This window comes from Macaca fascicularis, chromosome 5 (genome assembly GCF_037993035.2).
Source record: "Macaca fascicularis isolate 582-1 chromosome 5, T2T-MFA8v1.1".
Taxonomy (NCBI): domain Eukaryota; kingdom Metazoa; phylum Chordata; class Mammalia; order Primates; family Cercopithecidae; genus Macaca; species Macaca fascicularis.
The window spans coordinates 129,536,472-129,552,545 of NC_088379.1; the positions used below are offsets into that span (position 1 = coordinate 129,536,472).

The following is a 16,074-nucleotide window of genomic DNA, read 5'->3' on the forward strand; positions in this document are numbered from 1 at the left end:
TGTTTATAAGATCTACTTATTTGGGAACATAAAGAATAGCTCCCTAGCAAGTCCCTCATAAAAATTTACTGATTAGATTTGTGTCTAGAACATTTTGCCAAAAGCCAGTTCTTCAAAAGCCAATAAACTAGGCAATCCTGCAAATAACCAAATTTGCCAAGTTTGCTTGTTTCTTCAACTATTTAGTTTTAATTGGCTGATTCTCATTTGGTTTTCAAAAGAGGCCTACAGGCTCAGACAAATAAAATATACTTTATAACATTTTTATGTGGGTATAATGCAAAGTAGTCAACTAAAATTAAGTGCTTATTAAAAAATAAGCAAATTCTGTAAATTGATTGTTGGCTAAATGCTTGCATCTATTAGATACCTCGTATAATCTCAATTTCTTCTGTGTTTTCTACTGTTTAGAACTAATTTCCATACATCCATAATTATCTAAACTTTTCTGATGTCAGAAACATTGGGATATGATCTGTCCTCAAATACGTTCAAGTTTCTGTTATTTTTCCCACTTATTAGAACACAAATTGTTTCCAACTTAATTTTAGTACTACCTATATGTACTTACTTGAGAAGTCCAAGGTGAGGATTTTGTTTTCTTCTTTAAGAATGTTGTTTTCAAGTTGGGAAAGTCACCCTTGACTGCTGATGGTGGGAATAATAATTGCTACCAACTGTACTAAAAAACGTTTATTAAAAGACTTAGAAAATAATTTCACCCTTGGATCATTAATCCAATTTCTAGTAATTTTCTTAAATAATCAGACATGAAGACAAAGATTTGCTGAGATTTTAATTATAGCGTTTTCATAAAAAAATTAAATTTAAAAAACCCCAGGAGTTCTAGTTTCAGAAATTAATATTTCAGAATTCAAAACATGCTATCAATAATTTAACCTTTCTTTGCCACAGATTCTGTTTCTCTTCTTTATTTTTTTATATGGTGGTTCCCAGGACAATATCCTGTGCATGGACTCAAATTTTTTCAGACATCCTGTCCTGAAGAATTCTGTGGCGAGAAAGCAGATATACATCGATTAGTTTAAACTAATTAGGATCTATCTATGGCACTTCGAGCAAAAACAATCTTACCCAAATCATAGGTTGAGAGTAAAGAAAAATGAGTGATTAAAAGAAAATTATTCATAAAAATGAAGAGTGTTTTCTAGTGTCAGAAACTGAAGACGTCCCTCTATAATGATACACACTTGTGATCAATGTAACCATTAAAAGTTACATTGTTAAAACCTGTTTAATTCTATGAGGAAATGCTCAAGATTAAATGTTACATTACACAAAAGCTGGGGAAATAGCAAATTACGAGCCTCTGAGGCAGAATAGATTTTGACCTGTGAAGAATGAAGAGCTATATGAGCTCAGGTATAATGAAGGAGAGAAAATATTTATAAGTAAGTCTGGAGAGGCAGGCAGAGGCCGAATCATGAAGCCTCTCATGGACCGTAGTATTCACTTTAGTCTTTGTCCCAAGTTTAGTGAAAGACATCATAGAGTGTCTAACAAGAAGTATGTAGGATATCCTGGCTAACACGGTGAAACCTCGTTTCTACTAAAAAAAATACAAAAAAATAGCCGGGCGTAGTGGCGGGCGCCTGTAGTCCCAGCTACTCAGGAGGCTGAGGCAAGAGAATGGCGTGAACCCGGGAGGCGGAGCTTGCAGTGAGCTGAGATCTGGCCATTGCACTCCAGCCTGGGCGACAGAGCGAGACTCTGTCTCAAAAAAAAAAAAAAAAAAAAAAAAAAAAAAAAGTATGTATGATATAATACATATTTTTTAAAGAACAATGTGACAAATGTGTGGAGAATGGATTAGAGAGGTGCAAGAATGGAAACAAGAATTAATAATTTTTTTGGAAAAATCAGGAACCTCATGTCTATTTAACTGTATTTTAAGCCCATTTCCAATGATCTCACCATCACCTTATTACCTATGTTCTACCATGAAGCACTCCACCATGTACACATCAGTTTTGCTGAAGGCGGGAACCATATCTACCCATATTTTACATCTCTTTCTATACCTAATATATCCTAGACATTGCATGTTTGTGAAATCTTTGTGTGTGAGTATGTCAAGACAAAGTTCAAGACTTTGGAAAAGGTAAAGACTTTGGAAGTTTCTATAAGTTTTATTGAAACTACATACAATACACTTAAACTTTGTTCTATTAGCAAATATTACATTAAATAACACAGTGATACCATCTTATCAAAAGGTACTTTGAATCTTAAACGATGATTCAATAGTTTTTGAGAAATTACTGAGCCCAAAATATATTTGTGATAACACCATCATGATAGTTTTTTAATATCATTTATGTAAAAATTGACTTAACTTTCATTGTTATACCTGATGTTTTCTGTAGTTAACAAAATTTTTGTACACAAATATTACATAAAAAGTCAGAAAGATTAAAAAAACATACATTTTCCATTGGTTCTCATAATATTTAGGTTGCTTTCCTGATATCTGAGCATATATGCAGTCAAGTTTTATACCTTTATATATAAATTTGAGGGAAAAGGTTTTCTAAGCAAAAGGCACCAGGCACTTAATATTTACTAAGCAAATATTTTCTAAGCAAAAGGCCTAGAAATGTTTTCTAAGCAAAAGGCACTAGGCACTTAATATTTGCCAAAGTCTTTTGTAATCAATATTTTTATATCTATTTTATGAAAGCAAAAATTAGGAGATAAGGAAATTGTTCAAGGTTATCTAGCTAATTGGTGGATTTAACTTTGACCCATACATATATAGTCAAATCTCTGTTTAAAAGTTTATGTTCTTGCTGTGGTTTCATATACTTTCAGTGAACATTGAATATTTCTTATTCTCTAACATGGGATTAGATGCTTCTCTTCTGGGCCCTTACAATACTTTATTCTTGCCTTTGTCATTATATTTGCTCTATTACATTTTAGCAGCCTGTTTACTTGTCTGTTTTCCCAACAAGATTATAAACTCCTTATGAGTGGGAATTGTGTCTTTTTCTTAGGCACAAAGTAAACACTTAAAAATTAATTTTAATTAAATGATATTAATATTTTAATGTTAATTTAATATAAATGATATTATGATTTACAGTTTTTTTTAATACTAGCTGATGAAAACAGCAAAGCCTTACCACTTATGGAAAGTCTTCAGTGAACTAGAGCAACATAATTTCTTAGCACTGTCCCATGAAAAGAAGAATTTGGAGTATATTTAAACACACACATGCAATATATAGTACATTTTGTGGAAACATGACCACTTGGCACTGCTTTAAAGAAGCCTCCTTGGGACTGATCTCAAGTATATATTCTTGAAGGGAAAATAGTGGTGATGGGGGGATGAACCTTCATATAGGCAAACTGGCATCATTTGATCATTTGTCCTTGGATAGCATTTCAGCCAAGAGAAACTCAAGACTGTGTTGGCACAGCCAAATAGCATTTAATGCCACTTGCGGGTATTTCAAAAATTTCATGGAAAAAATAGTTTTCAGGTTTCTTATTTAATAACATGGGTGGTTGCCAGTGACGAAAAAATGCCAAACCTATTTCAATTTTGAGGTTTCAAATTGAATTTACTCAAAATAAAATCTTATCATACCCCCTAAAAATAGTTGCTACTGAAGTCTTAGAGAAGTGTGTCACTTATATACACATTTATATTTGCAGAAGTAATGGTAGAAATTTATTTTAACCTCAGTATTATTTTGTTTATTCAATCAAACTTTGTTTAAATGGGTTTTGGTTCACTAGCAAAAATATGATGTATAGAAAAAGGAAAGATGAATTGTCCAAAATAGGATCCCAGAAAACTCAGGTATTGAGAGAGAAGGCACAAAATTAATTTAGTTCATTCAACAAATATTGCAAAGAAGTCCACTTAAGATAGCCACCTAGTAAATTGTCGCATTTCCAATTTAGTCAAATGTTTGCTTTTTAAACACCCTTCTGATATTTTGAGTACTAAAGTGTTTCTGCAATCATAGACATGTGTTGTCCCAGCTTTTTTCATCTATTCATTGAATAAAATTGGATAGATGGTTGTTTATATGGATATGCTATTTTTCTTTATAAGAATCAAAATAATGATTAATCACATTTATTCCCCAAACTGCTCCAAGCCAGAAATAAATCTCATTTAAAGGTTCCTTAGTAACCTCAGGCAGTAAGCAGTGGCGTCCAATCTCTCTGTAACATGCGAACTACGTTACCCTTCTCCTTTTCCGCTTTAGTTCCTTTTTCTTCTCCCTTTTTTCTCCTAGCTTTTCAAGGTCTTTTGTTTGTTTTCTTTATGTACCTTTTTTCCTCTTCTATCTGTTATTATTTCCAGGGAATTTTGGATTAATGTAATTTAATGTTTCCTGTGAAGTATTGTGTAGGATCAAAACCATGAAGTCGTTCAATAGACAAAGTCTGTTACCTGACATACTTTTATTCCCTTGATGTTTCCAAACATTTTCAGTCCTGCGGGGCGTTGCGGGGGGGCATCATCCTCATGTTTTCTGTCTTTTGCTATTCCTGTGGATTTCCCTGAACTAATCCCACTTAATGGCATACAGACTAAATTACAGGACAAAGAGTTCTTCAGAGCTGACTGACACAAGCAAAGCAGAGCCCAGGCTAGCTAGGAGAAAAGTAGAGAAAATAAAGCTAGTGGAGCTGCTCTCTTTTTATTCCTTATATTTATTCTTGATGATCATAAGCCCCCATCCATCACCTTTTGTGCAGAGATGGGTTCAGATTTTCTGCAGCCCCATCCTAAAATGGGCACTCAGTGTTTTAACTACATACTTTCATTTTTGTCAAATCAGGTCTTCCTTTGAAGCTAAAGACTCCTATTAGGAAACAACTTTCACCCCTATTAACCCCTATTTGCTTAATAATGTGCTTACCTGTCTTATTCCCAGAAAACACACACACACACACACACACACACACACACACACCCTTAACATTTTCTCTTTTAAGGCAACCTGCAGTTTCAAAGACTGGTAACTAAAGTTTCTTGCAATCATATGCAATGGTCCATGGTCCCTTGCAATGAAAAGGGGGCTGAAATCTTTGGAAGAACAGGGCTTATTGTCTGGGTCTCCCACAGTTCACTGGAGGTTGCCACATACACCCATCCTCATCTGTTAGGTGCTTCTTTCTGTCAGCTTCATAGCATCAGCCACAATACTGCTCACTACTCTGACTAGTTTAGGAAGATAACTAGAAGGTTTCCCTGAAGTCATAGCTTAAGGTATTTTAACTGTTATCTTCTAGGGATAGAAGTCCTAGTTTTGACTTCCAAGCCAAAAAGGAGGGTATTAGGTTTTTTTTTTTTTTTTTTTTTTTTTTTTTTTTTTTTTAAATTCAGTACATAGTGTTACAAATAAAGTTTTGGTGCCACAAAAGAAATAGCACTCAAATATAAAATTTTCTTTTTAATCCTCTGCAAGGCAATTTACTTCTATAGAAGGGTGGGCCCTCACTGATGGAACAATGGTGACCACACACTTGGACAAGGGAGGGGAAGGGGTTCTTATACCTGATGCACATGCTGCTGTGTCATTTCCCTATTGGCTAGGGTTAGACCACACAGGCTAAACTAATTCCAACTGGCAAATTTAGAGAGAGTGACGGGGTGAGTGGTTTGGCAGGAAAAACGGTTATGACAGAGCAGGTAATTGGAATGAGTCAGGGTGGAGCAGGTAATCAAAAAAGGTTGCTTTATGAGGAAGTTAAGTTTAAAAGTAGGAGGTAAAGAATTGAACGTACTGACATATTGATTATTTGAAGAGAAAATTTAGAACTCATATCTAACAATAGGAAGGGAATTTTAGGGTCAGCAAAGATTATATGTATCTCTTTAACTTCAAATTACATCATCTAGGTAGAATATTAGGAAGAATAGGTATGAATTGTTAACATAGTCATAAAGCACTAGGCATAGTAATTATTATTTTTAAGCTTTCTGAAAGGTTAAGAGTGATATGACAAATATAAGTAAAAAGACTAACCTGCATGATGTAGCAGCAGACTTTAGCAGCTTTTAAAACTAAAGTGTCTTATTTCCCAGGGCCTCAGTTTACTTAACTGTAAATGGAGGATAATAGTTCTGAGGATTAGAAGAAGTATTTATATAAAGGTCTACTGTAAGCAAACATAAACATTTTCTATTGTTATTTAGCCAATAAGTTTAAATGACTCATACACAGAGGACAGTGCTAGTGTTGCTAACGAGGACTAAACTCGTTTTTGTTTTATCTTGCCCTAATTCCTATTTAAGGGGTCTGGAGAGTCATGCCTTACAAACCATAAATTCTCAGCAGACCCTATATATTGCGACTTACTTTCCAATCTGACTCTTACTTTCCGACTATATGACAAAGAAGAAAGTCAAAATATTTTATCCCGAAATATGTTTCTTTGCCATATTTTGAAATGGCCCTACGAAACTGTCCTTTGTGGCCAAAAGTTTGCATCTGTAAAGAATCTCTATTAACATAGTTAGATCTTTTTCTTCCAGGTCCTCCCAATCCTAAAGAGATTAACTAAGAGTGTAGCACCTTTTAAAGGTCTGACTAGGAAACACCTGTCATCCACTTTCTCTAAGGGCAGCCACTATAATACTTCAAAAAAATTCTTGGTCACCACAATCTTCTATCTTAACCTGAACATTTCCTTTCTATCCCAGGTCTTTAGAAAAATTCAACCAATTGTCAATTGGAAAATTTACCTACAGCCTGGAAGCCCCAGCTTTCAGTTGTCCCGCCTTTCTGGATCAAACCAATGTATTTCGTAAATGTATTTGATTGATGTCTCATGCTTCCCTAAAATGTATAAAAACAAGCTGCACCCCAACCACCTTGGACATGTTCTCAGGACCTCCTGAGGGCTGTGTCACAGGCCATGGTCACTCATATTTGGCTCAGAACATATCTCTTCAAATATTTTACAGAGTTTGACTCTTTCTGTTGACACTAACAAACAGAATAATAGAAATGAACCAAACTTCTGTTCACACATTGTAGTCACATATTGTATTCATACCACTGGATAAGAGAAAATATACAAAATTTCTCAAAAATGATAGAAGACAAATTGTACCAGGAGCTCTTAAAGAGATACCAATAGCTGTTGTGGGAACTGAGGCTTGGAAAGGGTAATAGTTCTTGGGGTTCTGGAAAGGTCAATGAAGGAGCTGAACTTTTTAATCTGAGTCTTAAAAGGAAAGGAGGTATGAGGTGGAAGTTTATTTATATAGTGCCAATTATACCCAGCAAACCAATAATATAAAAATGATAGGAGCCTCCTAGATGACTGACTCCAGGCAGCCAACATGTGCTCTTTATTATTTTCAAGACAGAGTGGAGATTAAGCATAAGGAGAAAAGACTAAACTGAATAAAGAAGTGATCACTCACATTATATACCCACATTGCGTTGTTAAAGGGATCATCTAGTTTTAACAAAGTTAGGAGAAAGTAGGTTGCCAAATTTAAAACAATGTTCTTTTTGAAGTTTTTTGCCATAAAAAGTAACATTTCCTGAGGTCATACAATAGAGTAATTCAAAAATAGGTGAATATGTATGTATATATTTTTTTGCATGGATGTGTTTATAATAGATTTTTTATGTGTCCAGAAATGTAACTTAGACTATCATGCCCTTAGAGTCAACCAAATTTGTTTAAAATTGCTTTTTTTAAACTAATTTTCCAGGTGCAACATTTGTACAGTTAATACCTTTTCTTCCATGCTGAGCTCTTCTCTAAGCTGTTTGCTAAAATGAAGCCTTATTTTTGATTATCTGAAACTACTGCCCTGGCTTACACACATGTCTTGTAACAGTCCATGATTTGAATACCACATGTGGAGGAAATATTTATAAGTGAAAAATGATCTACTCCCAAACAAACTGAGCAGCATAGTCAACGTCTTCAGAGGAAGAGGGGCAGGGGCTAGGTTCATAAAATAGAAGGGACTCTAGGAGGCTGTTTCTCACTGGTAGCTGCATATGGATTCCAGAATCCACACTATGTTGATACTTACTACTGTCTCTCTCATTCTCTCTCTCTCTTTTTTTTTTTTTTCCAGACAGGGTCTTGCTCTGTTGCCCAGACTGGAGTGCAGTGGCCTGATCACCACTCACTGCAGCCTCGACCTCCCGGGCTTAAGCAATCCTCCCACCTCAGCCTCCTGAGTAGCTGGGACTAGAGGCATGCACCACCACACCCGGCTAATTTATTATTATTATTTGTAGAGAAGGGAGTCTCCCTGTTGCCCAGGCTGGCCTCAAACTCCTGGGCTCAAGCGATTTTCCTGCCTTGGCCTCTCGTGCCTTGCCAGGATTATAGGTATGAGCTACCACACTTGGCCACTGTCTTAAGCCAGTATATTCAACACACACACACACACTGAACAGGTTAAATTCGATGCTCTAAAAGACTATTCTGATTCAACGATCACATTTTACTTTGTGAGAAGAGGAAACAGGAAATGCTACAATCTAAAGTGACACCATTGTTCCAGCTGGGGTGGGAATACACGTGGAGTGAGAACATCCAGGGGGATCTAAGACTCTCTTCTTCCCAGCTTGGTCAAATCTCCTGGACTTCTCAAATCTTGGTGTTCTTATATTTGATATTTTTACCAATATCAAAGGGATACTGTGAATATGAAATGGGGTATTATATGTAAAACACTTAGCACAGCTCCTGGTACAATGGATGTAAACTAGCATTGTAAAAATCAATTATTAAGTTTAAATAGCACTTTAATGACACTGCACAAATGCAGGACCCAAGTGTTGGAAAGATAAAGCAAGTGATATAAGTTTGAGCAAGTTATATGGGGAATTATATGTGGTAATTATACGAACAGGAGACAGAGAAATACTAGGTAGAAGAGGGCGATTCCTCAGCAAAGGCCCCACTCTCAATCCTGGATACCTGCAGCCCCAAGTAAGGACAGGCTATGCTGTTTTTGTGCCATAAAAGTTGCCTTTTGGCCAACCACACCCCCTATCCTGTACCTATATAAACCATGAACCCCAGACTCTAGAGGGAGATGAGGAGACAAGGAGACAAGCACATGAACAGCAGAATGGTGCAGCAGAAAAAGAGAAGGAGCATCTGAGAACCAAAAGGAGTTCCACTAGGGCAGACAGGGAGGAGTTCGGCTGCTGGACAGCCAAACTCCGGGGGGAAGATCCCACTCCATCCCCCTTCTAGCTCCCATGCTAGAAGGAGGAGAGCCACCTTCACCACTCAGTAAAGCCCCCACATTTACCATTCTTCAAGTCTGTGTGTGACTCGATACTCCTGGGTACACTGGACAAGACCTCATGACACAGAAAGTGCCACACTGGCCCATTGCAGAAAAGCAGAGGGGGCACTGAGCTGGTTAACACTTAAGCAGTCTGTGGACAGCAGAGCTAAAAGAGCACTGTAACACTGGGGTCATAGGCACCGCCCCCCCAGACACTACCATGATGCCAGAGCCCAAAGTGCTTGCCCTAGCTCCTGCACCTGCTCATCTGCACGCTCCCCCTCCTGAAAGGGGTTTGAGCTCACAGTGGTGGGGTAGAGAGCCACACTCTGTCACAGACCCTGCAAGGGGGGCCAGACAACTCTCCTGTTTCAGTAACAACACCCATTAATGCTACTATATTAGGTGCTACATATCAGTTTTTACCCCAGAAGCAGATCTCTAATATGCTCACCTTTTCTCTTTCTCATTACAAAAATAATGAAAATTTCTGTGGTCAATTAAATAAATATGTTTGCAAAACTGTTAAACTAAGTTCTAGGGAAGTAAGAGCAACCCTAGGAATGCGCTGTAAGTATGAAGACACTTTCTTTTTTACTTTGAGAAAATCACCCTGCCAGTTTCTCAATTTATGTGGCTTCTCCTATAGTAATTGTAACATTTTAGCAGTTTTTGTTGTTGTTCTTGAAAATCTAGGTTAAAATTAGATGGTTTCTGAAATAGTTACAACTTACTAGAGGCCTTGATTTCTCAGTGTGCTTCCTCCAAAAAACAATGTTCTCAGAATGAAAATGTTGATGCAATCATCATTAGCATCTGAGATTCTTCCTTTACAAAGTCGGAGAGACGGTGTGTTGAAAGTACATTGACCAGGTACATCTCACTCATGGCTGCTCAACAGATATCTCAGGGGGAAAAAAAGTAGTGGCAAAAGACCAGGTCAACAGAAACACTGAGAGCAATCATACACAGAGGAAGTGCTCCATTTCCTTTGTTCTTTATGTGTTCTATAAATATTTCATGTATTTGTTAAAGCTGTGTTATTGCTGGAAGCCAGCCTTCTCCCTTGTTTAATTCTTCTCCCATCCTTGAAGCCTAGAAATGTTTGAAATATAGAGTCTGCATTCCTTGTACATGTTTTGTTAATAAACAACATGTGAAAATTAGGGATAAAAACTTCTTAAAAGGAAGAGAAAAAAAATAACTAGGATGACTGGCAAGATAAAAGTCTCTCAACACCCTGGGGGTGACCCTGGAGCAATGACATTTATCAAAATTCTACGAATTGAAAATATGAGTGGTTGGTTCAAATGGGAATGAGAGTCAGCTTTTTCTTCTCATGGCTATGTTTGCCTTCCTTGGCCCATGTGGCAGGAAAGTCATGGTTTGAGGGGCTTTGTTAGAAAGCTGCCTGCGGATGGTTCATCGCCAGTTGTGTTTACTTCAGTGCTAAAAGGGCATATTTCCTGTTTAAATAGTGTGCAACTTTGAGGGCATGGGACCTCTATTGGAAATGTCAACAAAACCATTTCACTCACTAACATTTTAAACCCAGAAGCTGGAATAATGGAAGAAATCAATAAATCAGAAATAAACATGGAATTTTCTTCCTTTGGAGACCCTAATGACCCTGTTGTTTCAGTCTCATCTGGGTTGTGAATAGAACAGCAGTGGAAATATTTGGGCTTTGGTAGACACACAATTTAGCTTCTTTTTTTTCCTTATGAACACGACAGTGAGACTACTACCATTATTTTTCCTCTCAACATAATAGTATGTGTATTCTAAAACAGCATTAATAAGTTGGAAAGGTGTGATCTACTTCACATGGGTATAAAAATAGTGTAATCCAACTGTGGATACCAAAATTAACTTGCACAAATAAAAAATTGCCAAAATCTACAACGAGTTCCGTACTGTGTTCTTTCTTTTGTGGAAAATAGCTATACCATTTAATATATGGCAAACAATGTGGTGAGCATTGGTCATAGATTAGCTCATTTGTCTTCAAACCATTTTATAAATCTCCATTTTACTGAGGGGGAAACTGGGGTTCAGAGAGATTGAGTCCTAGTCAAAGTTCATAGAGCTGATACACATAGAAGTCCAAATTCCAGTCCATGCTTGTCTGATTGGACACCTGAGCACTTAGCTGCTCCCACACGTTCTCCAATTAGAAATTATATAGCTGTACTTGCTTAGGAACAAGGCTGGTTCAACTCTTATCGACAAAGTCTTACTAAAAACATTTGAATCACAGAAGCTCAGGGGTATTGAATGCTAAGATTACCATACAATGCATAGTCTTTTAAACCATGATACTTTGTTGAATGAAAGAGTGAGCTAATAAAACTTTCCTAGAGAAACAGGTATAAACCAAGACTGATCAAGATCAAGGAAAATTGGAATGTTTGTTCCTTCTGCTTATAATCTTGGCTGTCTTATGGTTCATAAATTTTATAGCATCCCATTAATATTAGGAATTATAATTTAATGTTTGCTATTAAAATCCAGATTTGTTTATATACATTAGTCTATTATCAGGGCTAATTTTTCAGGTAGGAATTATATCTTTTTACAGATTTACAGAGATTCAGAGGAGATAGGTTGAGTTGTAAAAGGGTAATTACTTGGGAAAAATTGGGATTCAATCCTAGGTTTTAAACATTACCGTTTGTTCTTTTCTTTTGTTTTTCTTGCTTCCTGAATGCCTAGGAAAAGCTTATCAACAAATTGCTGTGAAACCTATCTCTCAATTATTTCAGTCATACAGAATTCATTAGTTCTCAAGATGGAACTTTATTAGATAATCCATTTAGAATGTTGCATCATGAGGCCATAAAAAACAAATACAACCATCTTATTTCCCACTTCAAATTCTTAGAAGTGATCAAATGAAGCCAAAGTCAATGTAATCAGCAGCCTGCTCTGACTGCCCTTCCATTCAAACAACCCTCAGAACCGACATCCATCCACAATCAGCATTAGGAATCTTCTAGTATAAAGATGGCCAGAACTCCACAAATCACCAAATGTTTGAGGAAAAGCAACACCACAAAAGTATTAAACTGAACAAACTGAAGAACATAAAAAAGTAGTCAATAGGAATAAACAGATTTCCAAATATCATTAGAGAGATTCAAGAATCTACTGCATCCACAAAAATACATCAGTTATAGACATTGTAAATTCGTTAGATTTCCATAATAAAATCTTATTAGCAGAGAAGAGCAGCATGAATGTAGCTGAGAAGAGAATTCATGTGTTATAAGAATCAGTCAAGGAAGTCTCAGAATAGAGTTAAAGCTAACAAATAATCAACAAGAAGGGATGCAAAATATGAGGAAGGCTTAATTGACTTTGTGGCTGGATTAGAAAATTGCAGTATTCACTTAAGAGAGATCCAGAAGGCTTGAACTAGGCTTGATATGAAAGGAGGAAATAATTCTTAAGGCTTAAATAATACCTAAGTCTTTGATTTAAAATGACCTGCTAAGAGCCACACAACATAAATAAGGATACATTTCCTTAAACATTTTTAAGACATTTCAAAACAATAATGACAAAAGGAGAATTTTAAATGCTTTTGAGGAGCCTAAAAAACATAGGTTCAGCAACCAATGTTTTTTTCTTTATTGGGAACTCTTGACCCTAAAAGACAATAGGGTATCTTTTTCAAATTCCTCATTAAAAATTTCGATCCTAGAAATCCATCCCTAACTGTTTGCTAGAGATCCTCTCAATTCAGCAGAAATATAACTCGAGTGGTTTTAAAAAAGTTTTCACTTAACAAGATGTTTCACATTAAGGCAACCCAGAGCTGTCGCAACAATTTCTCAATGCCATTAATATCCGGTAAGCTCCTTCTATCCAAGGATCACTATCCTTTGGATGTGATTTTTACCTTCATATCCTAATGGCCATGGGATGACTGACCGTTCTTTCACAGCTGCATTCCAAGAAGGAGGAAGAGGAAAATAATGGGAAAGCAGTTGTGCCTATATTGGAAACTATATTCAATACTGTGGCTATACTGAAAGGCAAACTTTCCTAAACATGCCCAGAAGATCTGCACCTACAACTGCCTATGACCAGACCCATGTTATATACCCATATTTTCAAAAAAGGCAGGGAAATCTAGCTTTTAGTAAGATGCATTTCTACCATCAACTAAGTTGGAGTTACAATCACAAGGAAAACTGTCTGAGAATGGATATTGAATAGGAAATCAGCAGGGTCTGTGCATGACTTTCCTTAGTGTGGCTCACTAATTCTATTAACTAGAACTAATTTCACATGCACTTTTTAAAGCAGCTTAACATATAGTCAATGCATGTAAAGTTTACTGGTTTTGACTTCAAGTTTATTTTATAGATCCTGACACTTACCATGTCTTTTCTTTATATTTTTCTTGATGGAGAAAATGTTTTTTATCTTTCCTCAGCTACTTCATGAAGAGTCACTGAGGTCCTCAATTTGCTGGTTCAGACCTACCTTATTCCTAAGGATTTGTGCTTTTCTGCCTGCCTATGAGGCTCACAACTAAGTCACTCATTCAGATTGAGAATTTGAAAGTCTAGTAATGGTGCTAGGCTTCTAAGTCATCACATGAGTTCAATTTTGTCTAATCAGATACAGACTGTGTTGCTTACTAGAAAGTTCATGGAATCATGCAGACCCAATGAATCCTGGATGTGCTAGAGCTGTGAAATCTTGGGCATGTTACTTGATCTCATCTTTCTAACATGCAAATGGAGAATCTCATGCTTATCTTCTACTATTATTGTGAGCACTAATTAGGTAACAAATGTAAAATTACCTAGTAGAATGCCTAGCACACAATAACAGCCAAAAAAGAGAAATAATTGCTCTTGTCGCTGTTGTTATTTTTACTGCTCACCCAGAGTTGACACTGGGTTACTTTGTGTGCAATTTTTAAGTTGCAGTTTTCAAAATTCCATCACCCCCATTGGCCCTACTTATATAAACAGGTTTTGACTTCTGTTGCATTGTGGTGTTACTATGCTAATATCCTAAGCTAGTCTTTAGGACTGTGACCCTATCTGGAACCTCAGTGAATGGAATGAGTGCCTAACTTTCTGGCCAGCCCTCTTCTGCGGACTGTACCTACCTGTCCCCTAGGTATCCCACCACTGGCCTGGCTCCTCTTCCACCTCCTACACAGTTCAGAAGAAGCCTGAGGGGGCGTTTTTTAAAAAATAAATAGGTTTGGGTTTGCCATTCCCTCTGGAGACCGTGCTTTGATGTTTTGATGGTTTGAAGTTCATGTTTGCCTCTGGGTCAGTCATGATGTCACCACAGTTCTCAAGTTAGGTTGTAGAATCCGGACTTTTGTACTCTGCTTAATGTTGTTGTGTGATCCATCAGCATTGCATCCAAACAGGCTAAGCCATGACTCACACGTTGTATACGTGTGAAACTGGATTATTTGCTTATAAACACAGGACTTTTAATTTATCCCTATTTAATCAATTGCATCTATTTATGTTAAATACCTGCAGTAGGTAGAGTATCTTATTCTTTGGCACTTCCAGCTTTGTATCCAGCCTATATTTGATAAGAATGTCCTATGCATGTACATCTAAGTTACTGATATAAACACTTAGCAAGACAAAGCCATTGAGAGTGCCCAATAGCATACCAATCAGAAGCTTTCTCCAGAGAGAGACGTGTCATTTCAAATGCACATTTACTTATATTTGTATAGGAATCAGTGTATAATAGATTCAGATTTCCGTGCTTCTTTTTTCTACTATAGGAGAACAACTAAAAACCTTTAAATTTCTGGATTGTGTTTTAACTTCTGTCAGTTCCAAGATACTTAGGTGTTTTGAGTTTTACGGGCCAGGTATTTTGAGAAAGTACCCAGTTCTAGATTTAATACTAACTTCAGACCTAAATTTGCCTATTATATAATCATATTTTATTTCTTTAAATTCTAAAGTATCAGTTTTACAAATAGATCACATTTTCAATGGAATTTTCCTAATTATTGGAAGAAAACTTATCTGAACTTCGTACTTACCTGAATTCAAGAAATTTTGTCAACTGATAAAAATCAGTACATTAATACTTTTTATTTTATTTTATTTTATTGCGGTTAGAATACTTAACATGAGGATGAGCTTCTCAAGAAATTAGGCTTACAATACATTATTGTTGGCTACAGATACAATGTTTTATAGCATATTTCTAGAGCATATTCATTTTGCTTAACTGAAACTTGGTGCCTGTTGACTAGTAGCTTCAATGTTCCCCACCTCCTGGCAACTACCATTCCAAGCTTTGATTCTAGGAATTAGACTACTTTAGGTACCTTGTATAAGTGAAATGATGCACTTTTGCCTTTCTGTGACTGGCTTATTTCACTCAGCATAGTATCTTCAAGGTTCATTCACGCTGTGGAATGTTACAGAATTTCCATCTTTTTCAGTCTAAATAGTGCCCAGTTGTGGGTATTTGTCATATTTTCTTTATCCATTCGTCTGCTAATGGCCATTTTTCTTTTTTTAGTTAACCAGTTATTTTAATAGTAGATAGATATAGCTAGCTCTACTTTATACGAACATTTGGAGTGCTTTAAATAGAATTAATTAGTTACGAACTTTATTTTGTTTAATCCTCACAAGAATTTACAATGAAGCAATAAACTCAGTGAGGTGGAGTAATTTATCTAAAGTTGCACAACTAGTGAGAAAAAACTAGAGTTTGAACTCAGGTAGGCTGATACCAGAACAATTACAATTCATCACTTAACTATTAGTACTTTATACACAATATTTATG

The 16,074-nt window shown here is 36.3% G+C and overlaps 1 long non-coding RNA gene across 1 annotated transcript; it reads right to left on the reverse strand.

The window, feature by feature from the left end:
- Window positions 1–793: 793 nt before the first annotated feature.
- On the reverse strand, window positions 794–14,466 carry LOC135970813 (uncharacterized). Its single transcript, XR_010586662.1, has 3 exons — window positions 14,400–14,466; window positions 6,018–6,093; window positions 794–1,012 (listed from the first exon to the last, which is right to left on the reverse strand). It is a non-coding gene; the product is annotated as an uncharacterized lncRNA (long non-coding RNA).
- Between the last annotated feature and the right edge of the window lie 1,608 nt (window positions 14,467–16,074).